The sequence below is a fragment of the Schistocerca nitens genome, chromosome 6 (assembly GCF_023898315.1).
Source record: "Schistocerca nitens isolate TAMUIC-IGC-003100 chromosome 6, iqSchNite1.1, whole genome shotgun sequence".
NCBI classification, from domain to species: Eukaryota; Metazoa; Arthropoda; class Insecta; order Orthoptera; family Acrididae; genus Schistocerca; species Schistocerca nitens.
Window position 1 is genome coordinate 187,567,901 of NC_064619.1, and position 27,276 is coordinate 187,595,176.

Here is a 27,276-nt window from a genome sequence, read left to right on the forward strand (position 1 = left end):
ATGAATACGATATTTCGTAATGATGTGGAACGAGTCGAATTTTCCAATACATGACATAATTAGGTTAATTTAACAACATACTCAAGTTAATATAACAGCTTTATTTTTTGTGTTTTTTGTTTTTCTTTATTTCTTTATTTTTATTTTTTTAATATTTTTTTCTTAATTTATATCTAAAAATTCCTCTATGGAGTAGGAGTTGTCATTCAGAAATTCTTTTAATTTCTTCTTAAATACTTGTTGGTTATCTGTCAGACTTTTGATACTATTTGGTAAGTGACCAAAGACTTTAGTGCCAGTATAATTCACCCTTTTCTGGGCCAAAGTTAGATTTAATCTTGAATAGTGAAGATCATCCTTTCTCCTAGTATTGTAGTTATGCACACTGCTATTACTTTTGAATTGGGTTTGGTTGTTAATAACAAATTTCATAAGAGTATATATACTGAGAAGCTACTGTGAATATCCCTAGATCCTTAAGTAAATGTCTGCAGGATGATCTTGGGTGGACTCCAGCTATTATTCTGATTACACGCTTTTGTGCAATAAATACTTTATTCCTCAGTGATGAATTACCGCAAAATATGATGCCATATGAAAGCAATGAATGAAAATAGGCGTAGTAAGCTAACTTACTAAGATGTTTATCACCAAAATTTGCAATGACCCTTATTGCATAATTAGCTGAACTCAAACGTTTCAGCAGATCATCAATGTGTTTCTTCCAATTTAATCTCTCATCAATGGACACACCTAAAAATTTGGAATATTCTACAAGTTAGTGAAGTTAATATTAATGTTCCTTCTGCAGCTGGCTAAAATGTAGTTTGTGAATGTCACCGCTAGTCATGGTGGCTCATTTTTGGGTGCGTATTCACCTCAAAGTTCATTAGTTTCAAGTATTGCAGAAAAGCCATACTTAAATCCCAACATCCAGAAAGACAGCAGCAATTAAATTTGACTGGATGAGTTGAAAAATAGGTCTCGTCCACTTCTTTCGACATTATGTTAACTGGATATAACGGAGCTTCATACCTGTACACATTGTTGTAACAGGTCACATCCCATAAATAGAAGTGCTCGTTAGAAGGGTTTTGAGTTACAGAACAGTCTATGTCCATACAAACAAGCGTATAGTGAGTGTTGTAACAGAGCACACTGATTCCACATCACACCGATCCATGTTTTATTTTTAAGGTACAAGAGTCGCTTGCAATCAAACGTTTCAAGGTCCTTGTAGCAGGGAAAGTATCTCATTTTAACTTTGAAAGTATTGCAGTAGCTGTGTTTGCTTTCTGACATTTAGTAGGGTAAAAATTAATGTATTAAGTTACTGGGAAGGAAACTCTTTCGTGCCTACAGAGCTAGGAAAAAACAAGCCGTTTTATTGCTCTTTCTTATGGTAGCATAGTGCTAGAACCCCCTGCTGTCTCGGTATCATCACGAAAGGCGGCCGCACTGTACCCTCTGTTTAATTTCTCACAGCGGCAGTGCGTCTAAATCACTCGGGTAAGAATTGCCATTTAAGCTGCAATGTTTTTGCTGACTCCAGTAACATTTGCTGGTTTGCTAGTGTGTAACCTCAGGGAATATTGCTAGTTCAGGACAATTAATTTCCTACTCGACCTGTCTCCAAAGTCTGATGAGGGTAATGGGGCTCTATCTGCAATAATTTTGCCAAGCAACGAAACACATTACACTAAATAAACAATTCGCCACCTATTTAGTATTTTTAACCTAATCACAACAGCGAACAGATTGCAGACATGTATAATGTTACCATACAACAGTCTCTCTGAAGAAGATATTAATTCTATGAACATTTATGTTCACCAGATCTTTCCGGGAATATTTAATAGATACTGAAATAATTCAAGTTATTACACTCAATATGCAATGTTCTGTTGGAATCAAGGTGGATCCAAGCTGAGAGATTCCGACATACCTCAGTGGCTACAATCTTTCATGTTTATAGTTGTTGTAGTAGTAGTAGTAGTAGTAGTAGTAGTAGTAGTTGTTGTTGTTGTTGTTGTTGTTGTTGTTGTTGTTGTTGTTTTCAGTCCTGAGACTGGTTTGATGCAGCTCTACATGCTAATCTATCCTGTGCAAGCTCCTTCCTCTCCCAGTACCTACTCCAACCTACATCCTTCTGAATCTGCTTAGTGTATTCATCTCTTGGTCTCCCTCTACGATTTTTACCCTCCACGCTGCCCTCCAATACTATATTGGTGATCCCTTGATGCCTCGGAACATGTCCTACCAACCGGTCCCTTCTTCTTGTCAAATGGTGCCACAGACTCCTCTTCTCCCCAATCCTATTCAATACCTCCTCATTAATTATGATATCTACCCATCTAATCTTCAGTATTTTTCTGTAGCACCACATTTCGAAAGCTTCTATTCTCTTCTTGTCCAAACTCTTTATCGTCCATGTTTTACTTCCATACATGGCTACACTCCATACAAATACTTTCAGAAACGACTTCCTGACACTTAAATCTATACTCGATGTTAACAAATTCCTCTTCTTCAGAAATGCTTTCCTGGCCATTGCCAGTCTACATTTTATATCCTCTCTACTTCGACCATCATAAGTTTTTTGCTCCCCTAATAGCAGAACTCCTTTACTACTTTATGTCTCATTTCCTAATCTAATTCCCTCAGCATCACCCGACTTAATTCGGCTACATTCCATTATCCTTGTTTTAATGACCTAGTAGATAGTGTCGGAAGTTCCATGCGGCTTTTCGCGGATGATGCTGTAGTATACAGAGAAGTTGCAGCATTAGAAAATTGTAGCGAAATGCAGGAAGATCTGCAGCGGATAGGCACTTGGTGCAAGGAGTGGCAACTGTCCCTTAACATAGACAAATGTAATGTATTGCGAATACATAGAAAGAAGGATCCTTTATTGTATGATTATATGATAGCGGGACAAACACTGGTAGCAGTTACTTCTGTAAAATATCTGGGAGTATGCGTGCGGAACGATTTGAAGTGGAATGATCATATAAAATTAATTGTTGGTAAGGCGGGTACCAGGTTGAGATTCATTGGGAGAGTGCTTAGAAAATGTAGTCCAGCAACAAAGGAGGTGGCTTACAAAACACTCGTTCGACCTATACTTGACTATTGCTCGTCAGTGTGGGATCCGTACCAGATCGGGTTGACTGAGGAGATAGAGAAGATCCAAAGAAGAGCGGCGCGTTTCGTCACAGGGTTATTTGGTAACCGTGATAGCGTTACGGAGATGTTTAATGAACTCAAGTGGCAGACTCTGCAAGAGAGGCGCTCTACATCGCGGTGTAGCTTGCTCGCCAGGTATCGAGAGGGTGCGTTTCTGGATGAGGTATCGAGTATATTGCTTCCCCCTACTTATACCTCCCGAGGAGATCACGAATGTAAAATTAGAGAGATTAGAGCGCGCACGGAGGCTTTCAGACAGTCGTTCTTCCCGCGAACCATACGCGACTGGAACAGGAAAGGGAGGTAATGACAGTGGCACGTAAAGTGCCCTCCGCCACACACCGTTGGGTGGCTTGCGGAGTATGGATGTAGATGTAGATGTTTTGCTTTTGTTGATGTTCATCTTATACGATGGATCATTACTCAGATTTAATAAAGAATCCTACCTTATTTATGATTGTTGTTGTGGTGCTTTAGTTGGAGACGGCACAGCGATAATTGGTTAGCCTCTCCACGACTCCAGTGAGATGGAAGTTTGTTTCTTCAATGTTGCTTGGGAGCAGGCATTTTCCATTAAGTGGCGTTGGTTCCAAATTGCGTCATTGTTGATGTTGGATATTGTTATTGTCCAAAAACCGTATTTTCTGGGGGCAGATTTGACACAAAAGCTGCTGCTACACCAACTTGCGTTCCAATATGCAGGTTCAACACTCAAAATATTTTTACATCGCCAAATGCGTCACAGCTACTTAATGTACACTGTGCTGTCCTGTATGCGAGTGCTGTCCTTTCGTTTTGCTATCTCCTTTAGACACCACTGAGCACCAGATCCAGCCATACAACTACCTATAGAAAAACTTAAGTGGATTCCTAATTTCATTATTTGTTTTCCAAAAGTAATATAAATTTTCATTAACCTATGACTATTCCAGTCATTACCAAAACCATTCATGTACACGCTTTTGGATCCTTTAAACAATGTCACACCATTTACTTTGAACAGATTGTGAAAGCAGGAAACATCCATGCATGTAACATAATTTGGAAACATCTTCACTTTCACTATCTAATTATATTGTTACGGTGTGGTTAAAAAAATTTAATAAATATTTGGTCAAATTTAAGTTTTTGGGTTACAAAATGTTCCAACAAAGAAGAAAGAACTAAATCATTCATAGAAAATTCAACATTACGTGCCTGACGATCTCAAAACATTTCACAACAGTATTGGCCAGTGGCTGGCCCAGGTACCAGCTGCTGTCTGAGCATGTATAAAGAGCGGAATGTCATATTTAGCTTTTTGTGTGTCTTACCAGTGGAATATCTCTTAAATTTGTGTATTTTTCTGTTGAAGAGGTTTAAACTCAGAATTTTGACAGTAATTTCAGGATATCTAATTTTTTATTAAGGCATCAGCATCCACTGGTGACACTTCAGGAGTGTAGCAAGTTTCACATCTAGTAATCTAAGCATTCGTTCAGTTCATCAGTATGGCATCTGCAGCATGGGAAGAATATGTGGATTCACTACTCGGATGCAGGAGGTGGTGTCTGCAGTTTGCCAACAGCTGAATGCACCTTTGGCTACAGTCAGACGCCTTCGGGCTGCTACGTTGGGGTATAGGAGTGGCGGAGAATGTGGTAGATTGCAGGGGCTCCCCAGATGTCAGTTGTTTCACGCGTGCACTCTGCTGCTAAGGTTCATTCTAGTATATCCATTCCGGCGGATCTGCCTTCACAGCGGATTCAGTGGCGTGTGTTCTCATTAGCGTCAGTCGAGCTGTAGTGCTGTTGGGTGGTTAGGTAAAATCTCACAACAAGGAGCGATAGAGCAATTAGATGAAAAGAAGCAGAAATTACAAGCATTGGCCAAACGACTTAGAAGATACAAAAAAAAGTGAAAATAGAAGGAAACAAAACCAAACATTCAACACAAACCAAAAGAACTTTTACCAACAATAGACAACTCACACATTAAAATTGACAATCTACCAAACATAACAGACATGGAGCACTTCTGGAGCAACATATGGTCAAACCTGGTACAACATAACAGACGTGCACGGTAGGTACAAGCAGAAATACACATACGAGATGATACCACATATGCCTGAAGTGATAATTTTGCAACATGAAGTCACCCAAGCAATTCATTCTATGCACAATTGGAAAGCCCCTGGAAAAGATAAAATAGCAAATTTTTGGCTAAAAAAGTTCGCCTCAACACATTCACATCTGTTGTTGTTTTGGTCTTCAGTCCTGAGACTGGATTGATGCAGCTCTCCACGCTAATCCTGTGCAAGCTGCTTCATCTCTCAGTACCTACTGCAACCTACATCCTTTTGAATCTGCTTAGGGTATTCATCTCTTGGTCTCCCTCTAAGATTTTTACCCTCCACGCTGCCCACCAATACTAAACTGGTCATCCCTTGATGCCTCAGAACATGTCTTACCAACCAATCCCTTCTTCTAATCAAGTTGTCCAGACCCAAACACAGTCCCTGATACACTTACACTAGGAATAACTTATCTGAAACCTAAAGATCAAGCAGACACAGCAAACGCAGCGAAATAACGCCCCATAACATGCTTACCAACAATATACAAAATATTAACTTCAGTCATTACGCAGAAATTGACACACACAACACTGAACAAAATTATAAATGAACAAAAAGGCTGTTGCAAAGGAGCACGAGGATGTAAAGAGCAACTGATAATAGATGCAGAGGTGACATATCAAGCTAAAACTAAACAAAGGTCGCCACACTACGCATACATTAATTACCAAAAAGCTTTTGATAGTGTACACCACTCATGGGTCTGGAGCCGAGCGACCGCTTTGGTCGCAGGTTCGAATCCTGCCCAGGAATGGATGTCTGTGATGTCCTTAGGTTAGTTAGGTTTAATTAGTTCTAAGTTCTAGGCGACTGATGACCTCAGAAGTTAAGTCGCATAGTGCTCAGAGCCATTTGAACCCACTCATGGTCACTACAAATATTGGAAATATACAAAGTAGATCCTCAATTGATACAATTCCTAAACATAGTAATGAAAAATTGGAAAACTACACTTTGTATCCAAACAAATTCAAATAATATCACATCACAGCCAATACAGATTAAGTGTGGAATATACCAAGGAGACTCATTAAGCCCTTTCTCGTTCTGCCTTGCTCTGAACCCACTATCCAACATGATACATAATACAAATTATGGACATATTACTGGAACATACCCACACAAAATCACACATCTGCTACACATGGATGATCTAAAACTACTGGCAGCAACAAATCAAATCAACCAATTACTAAAGATAACAAAAGTATTCAGCAATGATATAAATATGGCTTTTGGAACAGACAAATGTAAGAAAAATAGCATAGTCAAGGGAAAACACACTAAACAAGAAGATTACAAATTGAATAACCAAAGCGACTGCTTAGAAGCGATGGAAAAAACGGATGCCTATAAATATCTAGGATACAGACAAAAAATAGGAATAGATAATACAGATATTAAAGAACTAAAAGAAAAGTACACACAGACGAACAAAAATACTGAAAACAGAACTGACAGCATGTAACAAGACAAAAGCATTAAATACTTATGCTATACCAATATTGACCTACTCGTTTGGAGTAGTGAAATGGATTAACACAGACCTAGAAGCAATCCATATACTTACACGATCACAATGCCACAAATATAGAATACATCACATACATTCAGCAACAGAACGAATCACATTAAGAAGAAAGGAAGGAGGAAGGGGATCTATTGACATAAAAAACCTACATTATGGACAGGTAGACAATTTAAGAAAATTGTTTATAGAACGAGCAGAAACAAGCAAAATACACAAAGCAATCACTCATATAAATACATTGGCTACACCATTGCAATTTCATAGCCACTTCTACAACCCTTTAGATCACATAACATCAACAGATATGAAGAAAGTAAATTAAAAAAAAAAAAAACCACTACATGGTAAGCACCCATATCATCTAACAGAGCCACGCATCGATCAAGACACATCCAACACATGGCTAAGAAAAGGCAATATATACAGTGAGACAGAAGGATTCATGATTGAAATACAGGATTAAACAATAAACACCAGATATTACAGCAAGCATATTATTAAAGTTCACAATACCACAACAGATAAATGCAGACTTTGCAAACAACAAATAGAAACAGTAGATCACATCACAAGCGGATGTACAATACAAGCAAATAGAGAAAACACCAGAAGACATGACAATGTAGCAAAATTAATACATCAACAACTTGCCATACTACATAAACTAATAAAACACGTTCCCACATACAAGCATGCACCACAAAATGTACTGGAGAATGATGAATACAAATTATACTGGAATAGAACCATTATATCAGATAAAACACCACCACATAACAAACCTGACATCATACTCACCAAAAAAATAAGAAATTAACACAACTAATCGAAATATCCATACCTAATACAACAAATATACAGAAGATAACAGGAGAAAAAAGTTGAAAAATACTTCCAACTGGCTGAGGAAGTCAAGGACATGTGGCATCAGGATAAAGTTGACATTATACCAATTATACTATCAACTACAGGAGTCATACCACACAATATCCACCAGTACATCAATGCAATACAGCTACATCCAAACGTATATATACAACTACAGAAATCTATAATTACTGATACATGTTCAATTACCCGAAAATTCCTAAATGCAATGTAACATATACCGTACAGTTAAAAGGAAGTCACGCTTGACGAAGGTCCGCGTCACTTTCCATTTTTAACCAGACATGACGTCTGAGAAAGGAAAGAAATAATAATAATATTGATAATAAGTCATAAATCGTAAGAGGAAATAGGAATTGTTGTAAATATTGTTCGCCATCATTTACGAGAGCCTAGAAATTATTTCTGTCGTCAGCGAAAAAGCGATGACCATAGTTCTCAGTCTGCAAATCCACATTCTTGTCCGGCCCACTGAAATAAATGTTTCTATTCTCTATTTGTTCCGCAGGATCAGGACTATGATTGTAAATGAAAACTTTGAGTTCTAATTCATACATATATTTGGTAAAGTTTCACAACACTCTAATATTCATTACATTCATGCTGGCGGTACATCTATCTTAAACAGCACAGACTTCTATTGTAAGTTACTGTTAAATGTCTTTCGCCACGACTTCTGCTAATCAGAATAATTGCTCGTAACGAAGGTGGAAAAATCAGTATCACAAATTGCGACGCGTATTTGTTAACCTTACAGGTGGCACATTAACGGTTATTTCCACGAAATCTAAGCGATCCAGGACGGTGTATAGCCCTCGCGATTTCACTTCCTATTATTACTGAATATACGTTTAGGAACAGCCTGCCTCTGACGTCATGGGAGGCAGCGTGCACTCCGGTGTTTGGCTGACGCTAGTCGTACAGTGGCTGGGTGCCAAGTGAAAGCTAGTCTTGTGTCTCGGGCTGTATTTATATATGTGGTACGGTGGACGGCCAAGGGAACACCTGCTGTCATCCGCCCTATTCCCACTGTAGCAGTCTCTAAACGGCCGCTTTCTCATACACAAACCTTATAAGACTGTTGTGTATAAATTTAGAATCTTCATAATTTTTGTATGCATGGAGTTAAGTTGGTTAAAATAACAGGAAAAGTTTTAGCTCGCGTGCATTTAAACTTTGCCGTCTAGAATTTTCAGAACGGAACTAACAGAACCTGACCTCTGAATTACATCCTTAAGAGACCTTGTTTTTGTTATTTGCATCCAGGCCTTGAAATTTGTTGTAGCTCTATTATGCAGTAGGTTTCATCACATGCTGTAACCAGAACTTTGTAGCATTAATGTAACAGGTACTTGACCTACTACAAAATTTAGTTTTCTGCGAATAACTCTTGAACTATTAGAGGTATACCAATGGGGTTACATAATTAAAGTTTGTATGTTGAACTGAAGCTTCATACAAATTTTCAAATATCTAATATCTAGCGCCTTCAATATTTCTTAAAACACGCGTTCTGACCAAAATATTGCTTTAATCACGTTGAGACTTGCACTAGTTAATTTTGACATACATCTGCTCATCGTGTCCAATTTTTGAGTTTCTAGCTTTGTTATTTAGCGGCACTTAATTTTTCCTTTAACGATGTATTTCAGGGAAAATATTGACCTGACCATTCTGAGATTTGACCGTTTACAAATTATTATGCTAAAGCACATGCTAGCAAAGTTTGGAAAAGCCACTTTAACTTTTAATTCCATTCTTAAATTATGGTGCAACACTTGAGTGCTACGCACAGAGACATTGTAGTGACATGGCGCTACTAGCAGTGAACTGGTTTAAGACCTGGCACACGTGCTCGCCTCTATATCTTTCCAGTGATACATCGCTTGTTGTGCCTCAGTACCAATGTGGACTCCGACTTCCTGGTCTCGCCCATTCGCCCTGTTGGAGAACAATTGGCTGTTCCATCAGCAGGGTCTCAGCAAGCACATGTGAACAGGTACTTGCTAGTTTTTTGAAACTCCATTTGTTGTGGGCTGGAAAGATAGCGAATGTGCACTCGGTATGTGCGCTGACGGCCTGCTGCAAGGTCTGGGGTCCGGCTTTGTCTGTGGCTATTAAGCCTGCAGGATGCACTCTTCTACAGCTTGTGGCTCACGTTGGCAAAAATTATGCCTGTCGTAAGGGGTTCTGAGGGCAACCCCAGTTCAGACACGCAGCTGGCGAATATGGTGAAGGCTGCTGCTCACTCAGGTTCTTCAAGCATAACTCGAATTCCACAGCACTGTTCCAAGACTTGATCGATGTCCTTCAGTTTGGAGCCGAGTGGAGCTTCACAGCCAAAAGCTTGGCCGGCGCTGCAATAGCCTTGGCTTGCAGATTCCTAGACATGCTTTGCAGAGTGGAGGTTTGTAGGACTCGGCTTGATAGGTCAGGCGTGAACTAGACAGAGGAAGTAGCAACTTGGGCAGCACAGTACTTGGACAATACACATGGCGATTATTCAGGCTAGGCGGTAATTTGAGGTACTCTTATGAACACTCACCAGTCGATACGCAGAAAGGAAAGCGACAGTCAAAATTTTATCCATAAATTGTCCAAGTATTCATAACAAAGTTTCCGCATTTACAGGCCTCTAAGAACTTCAAAAATGGTTCAAATGGCTCTGAGCACTATGGGACTTAACAGCCATGGTCATCAGTCCCCTAGAACTTAGAACTACTTAAACCTAACTAACCTAAGGACGTCACACAACACCCAGTCATCACGTCTAAGAACTTCTCTGACTCAAATTATTCTGAAGACGCTGCCTGAAACGTCATATCCAAAGTAGCCGTTAGTTTCCCCATTTACAACCCTCCAGGAAATTCCCACTGTCAAAGAATTCTTAAGACCGAGAGCTGGCTGAAACCTCAAATTAAACGCTCTGATATATGTAGCGAGTCGTGGGACGTATATCGGAAAGGCAGATCAGGCGTTATAGGATGGACAGTCTTCAGTGCAGTTGCGAAAAGTGTTCTCCCTTGATGTGTAATTTCAGGGCGATAGTGGAGTTATCTAGTAACATATAACAGCTCGAGGAGAAACAAAGTTGAGGGATATTTGCACCGGGAGCCCGATTCCGCTGTTACAATTTTTGTAACGACTAAAGTTTACGGTCAGTTGTGCGTAAATACCAAGATCGTGTAATACTAGTTCCGGGCAATGTCACTTACCGAGTGTCGAATGGGACATCTATGGATGTATCTCAGGGGTACAGTCAGACAGTCTTGCGAAGTATGTTTGAACACGTTTTCTGAAAGCTGCATTGAGCACCTAGTTCAGCGGCCCAATACAATGGAAACAACTTAGACCCTGTAAACACAAACAGATCGGACCTTATAGGCAGCGACAGTAGAGAAAGGATTAACGATCGTGTTTTCATTATAGCAACTGTGGTCACGAAAGTTAATAAATTAGCGTAGGAAGTTAGGAGAGGATGTCTGCTAAAAAGAGGAGACAAACAGTTGTTAACATCTCACTCAGTGAAATAACATCACTTCCTTCCAATAGATGGACGTAGAGGAAAATTTAAAAAGACTGGAAATCGTGGTGTGGAGAACAATGCGCCTCGTAAGCTGATTAAGGGCGAGTAAGAACGACCCTGAAGAATCAAAAGGCAGTTGCACTCTCGATTCAAACGAGAACGCTCAGAAGGCGGCAGGCAAAGGTTATCAGGGATTCAGGCATCTGTGAAACGATCAATGTGCGAAGCATACTACTGCTTCCGCCGTCGTGCCTTACCAAAAATCTATAAGTGGGTCTACGGCTTCCATTCTGTCCCTTCTTGGCCCGTCTGGTGCGTCATTTGAAGATAGTCAAACGAAAGCCAAAATCTTAAACTTCGCATTTAAGAAATGGTTCACGCAAGAGAATTGCACAAAGTCGTTTGACAATCACTCAGACTCCCTCATGGAGGCTGTACTAATAGGCAACCCTGACGTAGAGAAACGACTGAAAAAGTTGAAAACAAATAGGCCGTTATGCCCGGATGGGACCTCTTTTCGGTCTTACGAAGAGTACGGTACTGGCCTCTTAGCTTGCGTAAATCGCGAATCTCTCGCCTAACGCGAAGTCCCAAGTGACATGAAAAAAACTGCAGGTGACTGTTCTGTACAAGTAGAGTAAAAGAATGGACCTGCAAAATTATTGACTAATATTCCTAAGATAGGTTTGCTGCAGAGGCGTTGAACACATTCACATTTCGAATATAATAAAACTTCTTGAGACCGAGAAGCTTTCCTCCACGAATCGGCAGGGTTTTAAGAATCACTGCTCATGTGAAACTCAGCTTGCCCTTTTCCCACGTGATATACTGTGACATATGGATGAAGAGCTACAGGCTAGATTCCATTTTTCTAGATTTGTGGAAAGCATTTGACATTGTGACCCACTGCAGAATGTTAACGAAGGTACGAGCGTCTGGAATAGGTCGTCAGATATGAGTAGCTATAAGTCTTCTTCAATAACGACGGCGGGTGTCCATCAGGGGCAAGGATACCGTCACGCGTGCCCCATGTTTGGAGCCATCAACGAAAAGTTAGGTATTGGACGTAAGCGTGGAGAGAGAATTTGTAGACGAGGACAAAAATTAGACGGCAATATGCAGATTCAGATGAATGTATGTGGCAGTAGGTAGGCAGAGACTAATAGCTGACTGATTACGAAAGCTTTAATATTATGAAATCCTTACACTGAGGTGACAGAACTCATGCCCGCCAGAGGGTTCGCCGCTCTTTCGCGGGTTCGTGCTTCGCTCAAGCCTTTGCAGCATCTTCTCCTTCAATTCTGCGTGTCTATCCTCTTGCTGTTCTTATTCCCCCTCCTCGGGGAAAATGTCTGGGCTACTTTTGGAAATGTATTCTGCATCTTCGGTAGTCAATATCAGGACACTCTCCGCTGTTTTTCATTCCTTTTTTCTTTCTTCTTTCACCTTCTTCTATCCTTCTTCCACTAAGGCGTTTGAGGTCCCTCCTTTTCGTCTTCCTCCCTGGACGCTTCTGAAAGCTGGCCCATGCGTATGGCGTGTTACAGGTGACTGGGTAACGCGTGATTCCAAACCCCGGGTCGTTGGGTAGGGTTCACATCTGCCCCCTGGTATAGGTCACGACCAAGGAGAGGTGATTGCCTTAGCTACGTGCGCCCCCTTCTGAAGGGGCCCCAGCTGGTTGGAGGGCGCCATCGGTGACGTTGGGAATCACGTGGATTTTCTCACAATGAGCCAATAGTCTTCACTGTCAACCGCTACGAAACGTAAACGGAATGAGGCCAACGATTCAAAGACACTCCTAGCTGCATCCAGGTTCCTCGTGGTTTCATGAACTGAAGACAGTCAGTGTTCAACTACAGGAATTTCATTTATTACTCAGAAAGGTGTTAAAGCAGTTGCTAGCACTGTAAAATTCTGCTCTGGTTTACGCAATGACACTCCACTTTTGGAGATTATTTATGATTCTCAAGCACAACAACTGCTTGCAACTTCGCTTCTCTATGGGTATCCCTACTGTGTCGAAGCCCATAGAACACTGAATTATTTCTGTTGTGATATTGTAACTAGGCTGCTCGACGAAGGACATGACCACGCAGACATGCGACCTCTGCGGCTGTGAAATCGCCCAGCGTGACGGTAGTGTCCCCATCTCCTCCTCCAGCTATGCAACACCCTTCCAAACTTCCGCCTCACATGGCGAAGTCACCAACTACACAACCAACAGATGGGGAAGAACAGAAGGAATACTCCCGTGAAGACTTACTACGTCCCTCCAGCCTACCGGTATCTGAGTCTACCTCTGCCAAGCGTACATTCTCCAAGAAGTCAAACAAAGGCAAACGGTCTCCTCTTTTGACGACTCGAAGATCCTCCTAGACCGTGTCGCTACGTGATACCCTCATCCAGCAAGACCTCCGTGTCACTGGTGCACAGTACCAATTGTATTTCTGCCCTGGAGTCTGCAGACCGACAGAAGAATGCCGACGTTTCTGTAGACCTCACGGAGCAGGATCCTCTTGCCTCTGTGCCCTGTAGCAGCGAGTCTTCGAAGGCTGGCACTCGGCAGCCGCAGATGTGACATGCCTTCAGTTTTTTCTCGTAATGACTGCCTTCCAATGGAATGTTCCTGGCCTTTGATCCAACAAAGAGGATTTATAGCTACTCTTAGAATTGCAGTGTCCAATTGTTCTCTGGCTTCAGGAAACAAAATTGCATCCTCACCACCACTTTGAGCTATCGCATTTCTCCTTGGCCCGTTCTGACCTCCTCCCAGCCCCCCCCCCTCCCCCTACTCCCTGAGGACGACGTTCTATTTCATGGGGGAGATGCTGCTCATACGCGATGACGTTCATAGTCAACCCATATCCTGAACTACCTGTCTTCAAGCTGTTGCAGTTCGCCTTTCCCTTCCTCACTCGACATTATACCTTTGTACTGTTTACATTACTCTGTCATTCGATGTCACCAGGGCACTCTTCCTCCAGCTTCTTGGGCAGCTGCCTCACCCCTCTCTGCTGCTTGGTGACTTTAATGTGCACCATACGCTTTAGGGTTGTCACGGAAATTGTACAAGAGGTGCCCTCTTGGCTGATTTCCTCTATCAACTCAACTTATTCTGCCTTAACACAGCACCCACATTCGTTTTAGATTCCACGCACACCTATTCCTATTCGGACATATACCTCTGCACTGCTCAGCTTGCCCATTGCCTCGTGTGGTCTGTTCTCTGTGGCACGTACTCGAGCGACCATTTCCCGTGCGATACCCGTTTGCTTATAGGTACCCCACCTACGTTCACACCCGAACGGCAGCTTCCTAAAGCAGAGTGGTGGCTTTACTCCTCCCTGGCGACCTTCGATGGACAACATTTCCTCAATTGTGATGACCATGTAGAATATGTTACGAATATGATCCTTATTGTGGCAGAACGTTGCATTCCTTGCATTTACTCTTCACCACGCCGTGCTCTGGTCCCTTGGTGAACTCACGCGTGCCGCGACGCAGTTCGCGCGCGGAGACTTTCTCTCCATGCTTTTCAACCGTCATCTTACGATGGCAAACTGCATTAGTTATAAACAGTGGTGCGCACAGTGTTTTCGCGTGTTTTCGTGACAGGAAATTAGTAATTCTATTTCATTTACTAGTTATTCTAACAGTTCCACTCATCCTTCCATTGTCAACCTTCGAGAGCTCTCTGGGACCTATAACCATTCCCCAGTTTCCGGCCTGATAGTAGCAGATGATGTCACCGTAGACGCAACTGCTCTCTCCAACACCTTGGGCCGCCATTTTGCGGAGATTTCGAGCTCCTCCCGCTATCACCCTTCATTCCTCCGGAAGCGAGCGGAGGCGGCTCGGCCGATACCCCTTATCTTCTCAGAATCGTGAGTGCTACAATGCGGCCTTTGCTATGAGGGAGCTAGATCCGGCTCTCACTTCATCCTGATCCTCCGCCTCAGGCTCAGACAATGTTCCCATTCAAATGTTGCTACAACTTTTTCTTGCAGGCAAGCACTTTCTGCTTCATACTCACGGTGGCATCTTGGCTGAGGGCACGTTTCCCAGAGTCTGGAGTCAAGCCGCTGTCGTATTCATTCCTATGCCCAGTAAGGGCAAATACGTTACACATTACTTCCATCTACCCTCCCTCCCCCTTTCTCTTACAAACTGTGTTTGCGAGGTGAACGAGCGTAGGATTCATGCCCGGCTGGTATGGTTTCTTGAGTCTTGTAATATACTAACCGCTGCACAATGTGGATTTAGAGAGTATCTTTGTGCAGCCGACCGTCTCATTACTTTGTCCAGCCATATCATTAATGGTTTTCTGCGGAAATCCCAGACTGCGGCTGTATTGTTTGATTTGGAGAAAGCTTAAGACACCTGCTAGAGGACTGATGTCCTCTGTACTCTCCACACGTAATGCTTCATTCCACTTGCCCCTTCCTTTCAGGAATTTTCAAAAGACAGTGTCTCAAGGTATGTTAGAGTTCTACCTTGTCAGACACCTTTATCCAGGAAAACTGTGTGCCTCAGCTTTCTGTCTGAGCTTCGTTCTCTTAGCTGTCACAATTAACTCTACAATGGTCTGCCTCCTGACCTGCATCTCCGGCTCAATTTTCATAGACGATTTTGCCATATATTGCAGTTCTTTACGGACTTCGCTCATTGAGCGGCGTCTAGAGCGATTCGTCTATCGTCTTTAATCATGGAACATCGACAATGGCTTTCGTTTTTCCACTGACAAACCTACTTGTATGAATTTCTGGCGTTACAGTTGGTTTCTTCTACTGTCTTTACACGTTGGGCGTGTTGTTCTTTCGTTCTTTAAAACTACGAAATACCTGGAGCTGCTCCTTGGTAGGAAACTTTCTTGGTCCTCCCTTGTCTGTTACCCGGCAGCCCACTACATGAGGTTCCTCAGTGTCCTACCTGCCCTCAAAGGTACTTCCTGGGGAGCAGATCGAATGACTTGCCTCCAGTTGTACTCGTCTCTCATCGATCTGAAACTAGACTCTGGGTGTTTCGTTTATGCATCTCACGTCCATCCCTTTTACGCCTTCTCAATACTGTCCACTGTCATGGCATTGGTTTAGCCACTGGCGCTTTTTGCACTCTCCTCGTTGAGAGCCTGTATGCGGAAGCTACCGACCTACTTCAGTCCTACTGCCTTGACTTTCTCCTCAGCAAATCTCCATTTGTCTGCCATAAATCCTATGCCGCCTCATTTGATGCTTACTTTGATCAGCAGTATGGGGCGCGTCCTTCTTCTGTTACGTCTGGAATGCAGTTTTGGCTATTGCTCCAGTAGCTTAACTTCACGCTGCCTGCAACATTCCTAGTGGGTTGGAAACCTTCACCTCCTTGGCTTCGTGTGGCGACTCGTATTCACCTTGGCCTTCATTCGCTTCCTGAGGACGCTACTTCATCCTTGCTGTATCACCTTCAGTTGATGACGTTTGCACGGACCTTAGTGATAGCAGCTTTGTGTGCACTGATGTTTCTCAAACTGACCGCGGTGTGGGGTGTGCTTTTGTCATTGACACCGATGTTTTTCTGTGTCGGCTTATGGAACACTGCTCAGTATTTGCAACAGAACTGTCACCCTGTAACAGGCCATGCAGTACCGCTGGCGACACAGGCTTTACAGCTGTATTTGCTCCGACTCAGTCAATGTTCTTCAGAGCGTCTGTGCGTTGTACATCACCCATCTGTTAGTGCAATGCTTCCAGGGAAGCTGTCACTTGCTCACTCTCTATGGAACCACTCTGATGTTTATGTGGGTTCCTGGTCACGTCGGTCTGACAGGAAACGAGGCCGCTGCTGCCAAAGCTGAATCCTCGTACCTCAGCCCACTAGTTCTTGTATTCCCTCCGATGATCTCTGTGTTGCCGTCTGTCAGGAGATGGTGTAACTTTGGAAACACCGCTAGTTGTCCCTTCATAGCAACGACCTCCGAGGAATTAAGCCCCTCCCAGCAGCTTGTCCGACCTCCAGTCGGCCGCCTCACCGTGAGAGCATTCTAGCTAGGTTCCGTATTGGGCATTGTCTTTCTAGCCATCACCATTTGTTCAGTGGTGCTCCCCCACCACTTTGTGCTCATTGCTCTCAACCTTTGACCGTTCGCTATTTCCTGATGAAACCATTTCCTTTGTCATTTGTGTTTGTGTCTGAGTAATCGGCTGTCTTAGCGAACGACACGCGTGCTGTCGATCGCGTTTTACTTTTTGTCCGTCGTAGCTGAATGGAGAAGGCAATTTAGTTTTTAGTTTATTACCTCGTTTTCTCTCTGTGTCCCTGTGTTTAGCTGTCCTTCGTCGTGTGGGATTAATGTGTAGTCGTTTTTAACTCCTCTCTTTGCCATCGTGTTATACACTTCTGACGTGTATACGTATGCCCCTAGTTGTTTCTTCGCCATAAAACAAAACAAAACAAACAAAACACACACACACACACACACGCACACACACACACACACACACACGGCAGTGCCAGTGTTTGACAGTTCTGTCGTGAGCACGTATGACCCTAATTTTTTATGAGCCATAAAACAATAAAGAAGAATCATGGCCGGCCGGGGTGACCGAGCGGTTCTAGGCGCTACAGTCTGGAACCACGCGACCGCTACGGTCGCAGGTTCGAATCCTGTCTCGGGCATGGATATGTGTGGTGTCCTTAGGTTAGTTATGTTTCAGTAGTTCTGAGTTCTAGGGGACTGATGACCTCAGAAGTTAAGTCCCATAGTGCTCAGAGCCATTTGAACCATTTTTTGAAAAATCATGGGATAGCGATTTGCACATACACAGATGGCTGGGGTATCGCGTTCACAAGGTATGAAAGGGCAGTGCACTGGCGAAGCTGTTGTTTGTACCCAGGGGATTCATATGAAGTTTCCTACGTGATTATGGCCGCACTACAGGAATTAAGACTTTAATTGCGCAATGTTAGTTGGATCCAGATGCATACGACATTCCATTTCGGAAATCGTTGGGGAATTCAATATTCAGAAACAGGGTGTATACGACCCGGGACATCCGGGAGAAAACCGGGAAAAACCTGAGAATTTTTTAGGATTCCGGGAATTTTTCATTGTTTTAGTTACCAGTTAAATTTTAGTAATTTTGACTAGTAAGACCCGATACTCTAACAATGGATATTACTGTATCCCGCTACTGCAGAATAATACTTCAACAATAAAACATAAAAGAGAGAAAAGAAACGAAAATAGCTTAAATTGCAAAGGAACTGCGCCATATACAACGACACAGTGCTCATGCAAGCGTCTGCCAACAGCAAAATGTGTCAAAGGCTTTTGGAAGAGGATGGAATGCTTCATACCAAAAAATTGCCTCCGATGAGCGTGAAGTCACAACTGTTTAGCAGTTACGAGCGGGCTGAGGCGGCATGCGCAGTTTAGTCGTGTTTGGACAGTAGATTCTCCCGCTTCTGGCTACAGGAAAGTAGCTGTTGGCTGTGCAAGCAGTCGCAGCAAGCAGCTAGATGCTACCGGGAAAAGGGGGCGCCAAATTCATATTCTGGAGGGAAAAAAACTTGTTTCACAAAGCGCCTAGTATCCAGCGCACGTTTGTCTATCGATTATTGTGAATCGCTTCCCTCTTGGTTTTGAACTCATTTCAAGTTGATTTCTGAATGAATCATACGTTGATTTTTGAAAGCGTGCATAGTGTAGGTGATGTCTCTGTCAGGATAATCCTCGTCACATCTACAAATAAACTTTCCGCAGTCAAATGGGGTAGGGGCTATACAAACTGAACGGAGTAAAGGCGAACAGATGAATGCCAATCACTGTCTGATTATGTGGTTTATTGGGTTTGCGAATGATCAGCGTTCTTACAATTACTAGCGAAATCCATAGATTCAGACTACCAGAATGGAAATAAATGACTGACAAGAATAACAGGTGAGGAAGGTTATGTACTGTCTTCTCGCTGTACCCAAGAAAATGAAATTATGACAGAAAATTTTTGGGCAGGTCGCTACACTAGTAAGGACCAGTTGTACAATCTCCGTCTAGCAGCCGCTTAAGTTCCCTTCTGGAAGTAACGCGGAAAACCTGTTGTACGAACACATAGTAACGCCTAGCCGGAAAACAATCGCGGGATAACTGAACCTGTGATTCTGGCAGGGTTAGTCAAATTAATCGGCCCCCCCTGCGGGTCCAGGGGTTAGAATAGGCCTGAGGTATTCCTGCCTGTCGTAAGAGGCGACTAAAAGGAGTCCCTCCCCATCAAGGGGGTAGTTAGCGCCTGCTTCTGGAGACGGACGGTTCTACGACCTATATTTGCGGTCATTTTGGTTTTTCATTTCTTCTGGTTTGTTCCTTCCTTTGGTTTGTTCCTTCCTTTGGTTTGTTCCTTCCTTTGGTTTGTTCCTTCCTTTGGTTTGTTCCTTCCTTTGGTTTGTTCCTTCCTTTGGTTTGTTCCTTCCTTTGGTTTGATCCTTCCTTTGGTTTGTTCCTTCCTTTGGTTTGTCCCTTCCTCTGGTTTGTCCCTTCCTCTGGTTTGTCCCTTCCTCTGGTTTGTCCCTTCCTCTGGTTTGTCCCTTCCTTTGGTTTGTTCCTTCCTTTGGTTTGTCCCTTCCTTTGGTTTGTCCCTTCCTTTGGTTTGTCCCTTCCTTTGGTTTGTCCCTTCCTTTGGTTTGTCCCTTCCTTTGGTTTGTCCCTTCCTTTGGTTTGTCCCTTCCTTTGGTTTGTCCCTTCCTTTGGTTTGTTCCTTCCTTTGGTTTGTTCCTATCTTTGGTTTGTTCCTTTCTTTGTTCTTCTCCATCTCACTGTCTTACTTACTCTTTCCCTTGCCTTCTCTGGTCTCCGCCTCGGCGTTTGGGACAGTCTGTCCTTTCTCTCCTTTTTCCTCTTCTTCCTTCCTCCCTGTGCGTGCCTGAAGGCCGACCCACGCGTTCGCACGCAGAGCCGGTGACAGGGTAACGCGTAATTCCCCGCCCTAGGTAGACAAGTAAGGCACGCACGTACCCCCTGATAAAGGCCAAGCCCAGGGAGGGGTGATTGCCTGAGCTGGCACCTTCCGACCATGCCGATTGGTCCGTCCGTCCGTTTCTCGGGAGGTGTGACCTGAGGTGTAAAGATTCACCTAAGGCGGGAGTGCCCTCTGAGAGAGTCCCCACAAGGAAGGAGCGCGCCATCGGATACGCTGGCAATCATGGGGGATTCCTCCGCAATGGATTTCTCTTCTTCTCTCTCGACTTCTGCCCACAAACGGAAACATGAGCAGCCACCAGTGACAAAAGTACTACCGCCTGCCCCAATGTTCCTCGTAGTTTCTCGATCTGAGGACGGAAAGGATTTTTCCTCTGTCAACCCTTTCGTTATCCAGAAGGGCGTAGATGTTATAGCCGGATCTGTCAAGTCGTGTACCAGGTTGCGTAATGGTACCTTGTTACTAGAAACTGAGAGCGCCTTTCAGGCACAAAAACTGCTTCGGGCCACACTCTTGTACACGTTCCCTGTCCGGGTGGAGGCTCACCCCACTTTGAATTCGTCTCGTGTTGTGGTATATACTCGATCACTCGACGAATTGACTGACGAGGAGATTGTCTTTCCTCGCTGAGCAGGGCGTGACGGCTGTCCATACGGTCATGAGAAAGGTCAACAATGACCTTGTACAGACCCGCACACTTTTCTTGACCTTTGATAGCGTTCAGCTGCCGTCGCGCATCAAAGCGGGCTACGAGGTTATTTCTGTTTGCCCCTATGTCCCGACACCTACGCGCTGCTACCAGTGTCAGCGTTTTAATCACACTCGCCAGTCTTGTTCCAATGCGGGTAAATGTGTCACTTGTGGCAGGGATGCTCATGAGGGTGACTGTCCACCTCCGTCTCCTTGCTGTGTGAACTGTCAGGGTGACCATGCAGCGTCCTCCCGCGACTGTCCCATCTACAAGGAGGAGCGCTGCATACAGGAAATTCGGGTCAAAGAGAAAGTGTCCACCTCGGCTGCTCGCAAGCTCTTTGCTAGTAGGAAGCCCACGCTGCTCCCTGCGGGGAAATACAGTACTGTCCTCGTCTCTCCTCGGACTACCAGGGGGGTGTCGACGCAGACATGCGATCTGACCTTCAGCACTACGGTCGTCCGTTCGACCAGTGCTAAGATCGCCCGGTCGACGTCTCCTCTTCCTCCCGTCACCCCTCAGACACAAGCACCTTCATCAGCTTCTGCCAAGACGAAGACCCAGAAGTCAGATGCACGGGCCTTCAAGAAGGAACTGTCCCGTGCAGACTTCCTATGTACCTCTAACTCCCAGCCATCGACCAGTACTTAGACAAAACGACCTTCCAAGAAGGCTCATAGGAAGCACAGTTCTCCTTCTCCGCCACGGCGCATTTCTTCTCCTGCGCCACCCAGCGGTTGCCGCCCCAGGCCGTCATCCGTTTCGCCTGGCCGCACCGCTTGTAGACGAACATCTGGCAGTTCACCGGCGGAGGAAGCTCCCCCTCCCGGCCATCTTAACAAGATGGCCGATGAACCTATAGAACCAATGGACGATGACTGTCCGCCTACTGATAGCGGCGGCAGTACTCGCTCGAAGCCAGGCCCTCAGCGGCCTTCGAGGTGACCCCTTCTTGCAACTTCTTTTTCTTCTCACGATGGCACTTATTCACTGGAATATTCGCAGCATTCCCTCCAACCGAGAGGACTTAAAGTTGCTGCTCCACTTGCACCGTCCGCTCGTCGTAGCCCTCCAGGAAACGAAGCTACGCCAATGCGATCAAATTGCCATGGCACACTACACCTCTGTGCGTTTTGACCTACCCCCTGTGGCAGGTACTCCAGCTGATGGAGGGGTTATGTTGCTGGTCCGGGATGATATTAACTACGATCCCATCACATTGCACACCGGCCTGCAGGCAGTTGCCGTTCGAATTACTCTCCCCACTTTTCCATTTTCCATTTGTACCGTTTGCACTCCATCGTCGTCTGCCGTTACCAGGGCAGCCATGATGCAAATTATTGCACAGCTCCCTGCACCATTAATGTAAACTGGAGACTTCAATGCCCACAATCCCCTTTGGGGCTCTCCAGCATCCTGCCTGCGGGGCTCCCTGTTAGCAGACCTTTTCAACCAGCTCAATCTTGTCTGCCTCAACACTGGCGCCCCTACTTTTCTTTCAGACACATCTCACACCTATTCCCATTTAGACCTCTCAATATGTACTACACAACTTGCACGCCGGTTTGAGTGGTATGCACTTTCTGATACATATTCGAGCGACCACTTCCCGTGTGTTATCCATCTCCTGAATCATACCCCTCTCCGTGCCCAACTAGTTGGAACATCTCCAAAGCAGACTGGGGACTCTTCTCTTCCAGGGCGACCTTTCAGGATCAAACATTCGCAAGCTGCGATAGTCAGGTCGCATACCTCACGAGTAATTCTCACTGCTGCTGAATATTCCATCCCTCATCCTACTTCTTCTCCACCTCGCGTACCGGTCCCCTGGTGGACCGAAGCATGTAGAGACGCTTTACGTGCTCGTCGACGTGCTTTACGCACCTTCAAACGCCACCCTACGATGGCGAATTGTATCAATTACAAACGATTACGTGCGCAGTGTCGTCGTATTATTAAAGAATGCAAGAAAGCCAGCTGGGATGCTTACACAAGCACCTTCAACAGTTTTACTCCTTCTGTTGTCTGGGGTAGCCTGCGCCGGCTATCTGGCACTAAGGTCCACTCACCAGTTTCTGGCTTGACGGTCGCCAATGACGTCCTTGTGGCCCCTGAGAATGTCTCCAATCCCTTCGGCCGCTTTTTCGCAGAGGTTTCGAGCTCCGCTCATTACCACCCTGCCTTCCTCCCCCGAAAACAGGCAGAGGAGGCTAGGCCACCTAACTTCCTCTCCTCGAATCGTGAAAGTTATAATGCCCCATTTACCATGCGGGAACTCGAAAATGCACTTGCCCAGTCACGGTCCTCCGCTCTTGAGCCTGATTCTATTCATATTCAGATGCTGAAGAACCTTTCTCCTACGTGTAAAGGTTTCCTTCTTCGTACTTGCAATCGCATCTGGATTGCGGGACATGTTCCCGCATGCTGGCGCGAGTCTATTGTTGTACCGATTCCTAAGCCGGGGAAGAACAAGCACTTGCCTTCCAATTATCAACCCATCTCGCTTACCAGCTGTGTCTGTAAAGTGATGGAGCGAATGGTTCACTCTCGTTTGGTTTGTCTGCTCGAATCTCGACTCCTACTTACCAATGTACAATGTGGATTTCGTAGGCGCCGCTCTGCTGTTGACCGTCTGGTTACTTTGTCGACCTACATTATGAATAACTTCTTGCGGAAGCGCCCGACCGCGGCTGTGTTCTTTGATTTGGAGAAGGCTTACGACACCTGTTGGAGGGCGGGCATTCTCCGCACCATGCATACATGGGGCCTTCGCGGTCGCCTCCCTCTTTTTATTCGATCCTTTTTAATGGATCGACAGTTCAGGGTACGTGTGGGTTCTGTCCTGTCACACACCTTTCGCTAGGAGAATAGGGTGCCACAGGGCTCAGTTTTGAGCGTCGCTCTCTTCGCCATAGCGATCAATCCAATAATGGATTGCCTCCCAGCTGATGTATCAGGCTCCCTTTTCGTGGACGATTTTACCATCTATTGCAGCGCGCAGCGTACATGTTTCCTGGATCGCTGTCTTCAGCGTTCTCTTGACCGCCTTTACTCCTGGAGTGTCGCCAATGGCTTCCGTTTTTCTGCCGAGAAGACGGTCTGTATTAATTTCTGGCGCTACAAAGAGTTTCTCCCACCGTCCTTACGACTCGGTCCCGTTGCTCTCCCATTCGTGGAGACAACAAAATTTTTAGGTCTTACATTTGACAGGAAACTTAGCTGGTCTCCACATGTCTCTTATTTGGCTGCCCGTTTTACCCGTTCTCTAAATGTCCTCCGTGTTCTCAGTGGTATGTCGTGGGGAGCGGATCGAACCGTCCTACTTCGCCTATATCGGTCGATCGTCCGCTCCAAGCTGGATTATGGGAGCTTCGTATACTCCTCTGCACGGCCGTCCATCTTACGCCGCCTCAACTCCATACAACATCGGGGTTTACGTCTTGCGATCGGAGCGTTTTATACTAGTCCCGTCGAGAGTCTTCATGCTGAAGCCGGTGAATTGCCACTCACCTACCGGCGCGATATACTGCTTTGTCGGTATGCCTGTCGGCTACTGTCAATGCCCGACCACCTGTCTTATCGTTCCTTTTTTGACGACTCTCTCGACCGTCAATACGGGTTGTATGTCTCTGCCCTGCTAACCCCTGGAGTTCGCTTTCGTCGCCTCCTTCAACACTTTGATTTTTCACTCCCTGCAACCTTTAGAGTGGGCGAGAGCCACACGCCACCTTGGCTCCAGGCTCAGGTTCGCGTTCACCTTGACCTCAGCTCGCTCCCAAAGGAGGTTACCCCAGCTTCGGTATACCGCTCCCAGTTTGTCGAACTTCGTTCCAAGTACATTAACATGATCTTCATTTATATAGATGGCTCTAGTACCAATGACGCTGTCGGGTGTTCTTTTATTGTCGGGGCACACAGTTTCAAATACCGGCTCCATGGCCATTGTTCGGTCTTCACAGCTGAGCTATTTGCCCTCTACCAGGCTTTTCTTTACATCTGCCGCCACCGACATTCTGCTTATGTCATCTGCTCCGATTCCCTGAGCGCTATCCAGAGCCTCAGTGATCCGTATCCGGTTCACTCTTTCGTGCACCGGATCCAACACTCTCTTCAGCAGCTGGTGGACGACGGTTCTCCAGTTAGCTTTATGTGGGTTCCTGGCCATGTCGGTATCACTGTGAACGAAGCTGCAGATGCCGAGGCCAAGGCTGCGGTCCTCCAGCCTCGGACAGCTTCTTGTTGTGTCCCTTCATCAGACTGTAGCAGGGTAATTTGTCGGCGCATTTTATCGCTGTGGCATGCCGATTGGGCTGCACTTACGGACAACAAGCTTCGGGCCTTGAAACCTCTTCCCGTGGCTTGGACGTCCTCCTCACGCCCTTCTCGGTGGGAGGAGGTCGTTTTGGCCAGGTTACGAATTGGACACAGCCGGTTCAGCCATCGCCATCTGCTGACGGGTGCGCCGGCGCCGTTCTGCCCATGTGGACAATTGCTGACAGTCCGCCACATTTTAACGTCCTGTCCGGATTTTAATACACTGCGCGTTGATCTTGGCCTTCAATGTACTCTAGATGCCATTTTAGCGGATGACCCAGGAGCAGCTGCTCGCGTTCTTCGTTTTATCAACTTCACAAACCTGTCTAAGGACATTTGATTATGCTGTTTTTTTTTTTTAATCCTATGCCTGTCAATCTGTCTTTTATCGTGTTTTCCGTTTTAGTTGCTGTTTTAAACTTGTGCCTCGCGGTGCATTCCTAACTTAGTCTGGGCGCTAATGACCATTGAAGTTGTGCGCCCTAAAACCACAAAAAAAATAATAGGCGAACAAATTTTGACAACGGTAGGAATAGCTGCAGAATTGGTGATGACAAGATTGTTAGAACGAGGAAAGAGAAGAAACGGGGACATCACACACGTTATGGAAGAATGAGACTATTCCAAATTTATATACAAAATTTCGTAATACTACTATTCGATCTCATGCTTGACAAGCTGGTGCGTATGAATGAAATATGAAACTATTTCCCAACATAAAGTTTTTTTGCCTATAGTAGGCCTAACACGCATTTGATATTGGCAATTCGTGAATTTTATTCTGTCGTGTAATAAAAATGGCCATTTGTGCCAAAACAGTTTCGTTTATTTGGTATGTCTTACAAAATTGCTCCAATATTAGAAAGGCCTCTTCTGTTTTATCTAACAGACATTGACAAAATAGACTTAATCAGATCGAGAAACCACACCAGTCTTGGGTATTATTTGTGTTAACAGCTTTTTCAGTGTTAGATAACGACATTTCGATTCTTCATTTTGTGAATCGTTTGACAAGCTTTGATGAGGTAATAGATTCTTTCGCAGGAAGGAAAGCATGCCATGTAAATCTGTGGCAAGACTAGAGAGAAACAGTGCTAGGAGCAAAGGACTGAAGAAATGTGTACTTTCTTGCTTGTCTATTCTCTATTGGTTTTATGAATCCTATTTTTAATTTTATGTCACACAAAACAGCAAGTTTTTAGCTAACAGGCAATAAAGAGTACAAATTTTTTGAAGAGTTCTTGTTCTCCCGATTACAAATAATCCTACCCGCTATTAATTGCGAGATATACGAGGTGCATTCAAGTTCTAAGGCCTCCGATTTTTTTTCTCCGGACTGGAAAGAGATAGAAACATGCGCATTGTTTAAAAATGAGGCCGCGTTCATTGTCAATACGTCCCAGAGATGGCAGCACCGTAGGGAGAATGTACCATGAATTTCTTAAATCACAGAGCGTTTGACTCTCATTTAAAAATCAGCTCTTTGATGACGAGCCATTTAGAAGAATTTCGAACCCTTAAGATCATTTATCATTATTAAAAATTTTACTGGCACATTTGTATGATTCGTAAAGTGTAACACGCGCAAAAAAGGTCAACATTATATGTGAAATCATAGCTTCTCTTGCAGCTTATTAACCTTAGAGACAAATATAATACTAAATGTCTTCTTCCAAAGCTATTTCACAGAGGAAGATTGTAGTCCCTTCTCTATATTGTAGCACAGATGACAAAATGGTAGATATCGAAATAGACGAAAGAGGAATAGAGAAACAATTAAAATCGCTCAAAAGAGGAATGGCCACTGGACCTGATGGGATATCAGTTCGATTTTTTGCAGAGTACGCAAAGGAACTTGCCGCGCCTCCCCCCCCCACCCCCTTTCTTGCAACGGTGTACCGTAGGTCTCTGGAAGAGCGTAGCGTTCCAAAGGATTGAAAAAGGGCACAGGTCATCCCCGTTTTCAAGAAGGGACGTCGAAGAGGTGTGCAGAACTATAGACCTATATCTCTAACGTCGATCAGTTGTAGAATTTTGGAACACATGACTTTTCTGGAAACTAGAAAT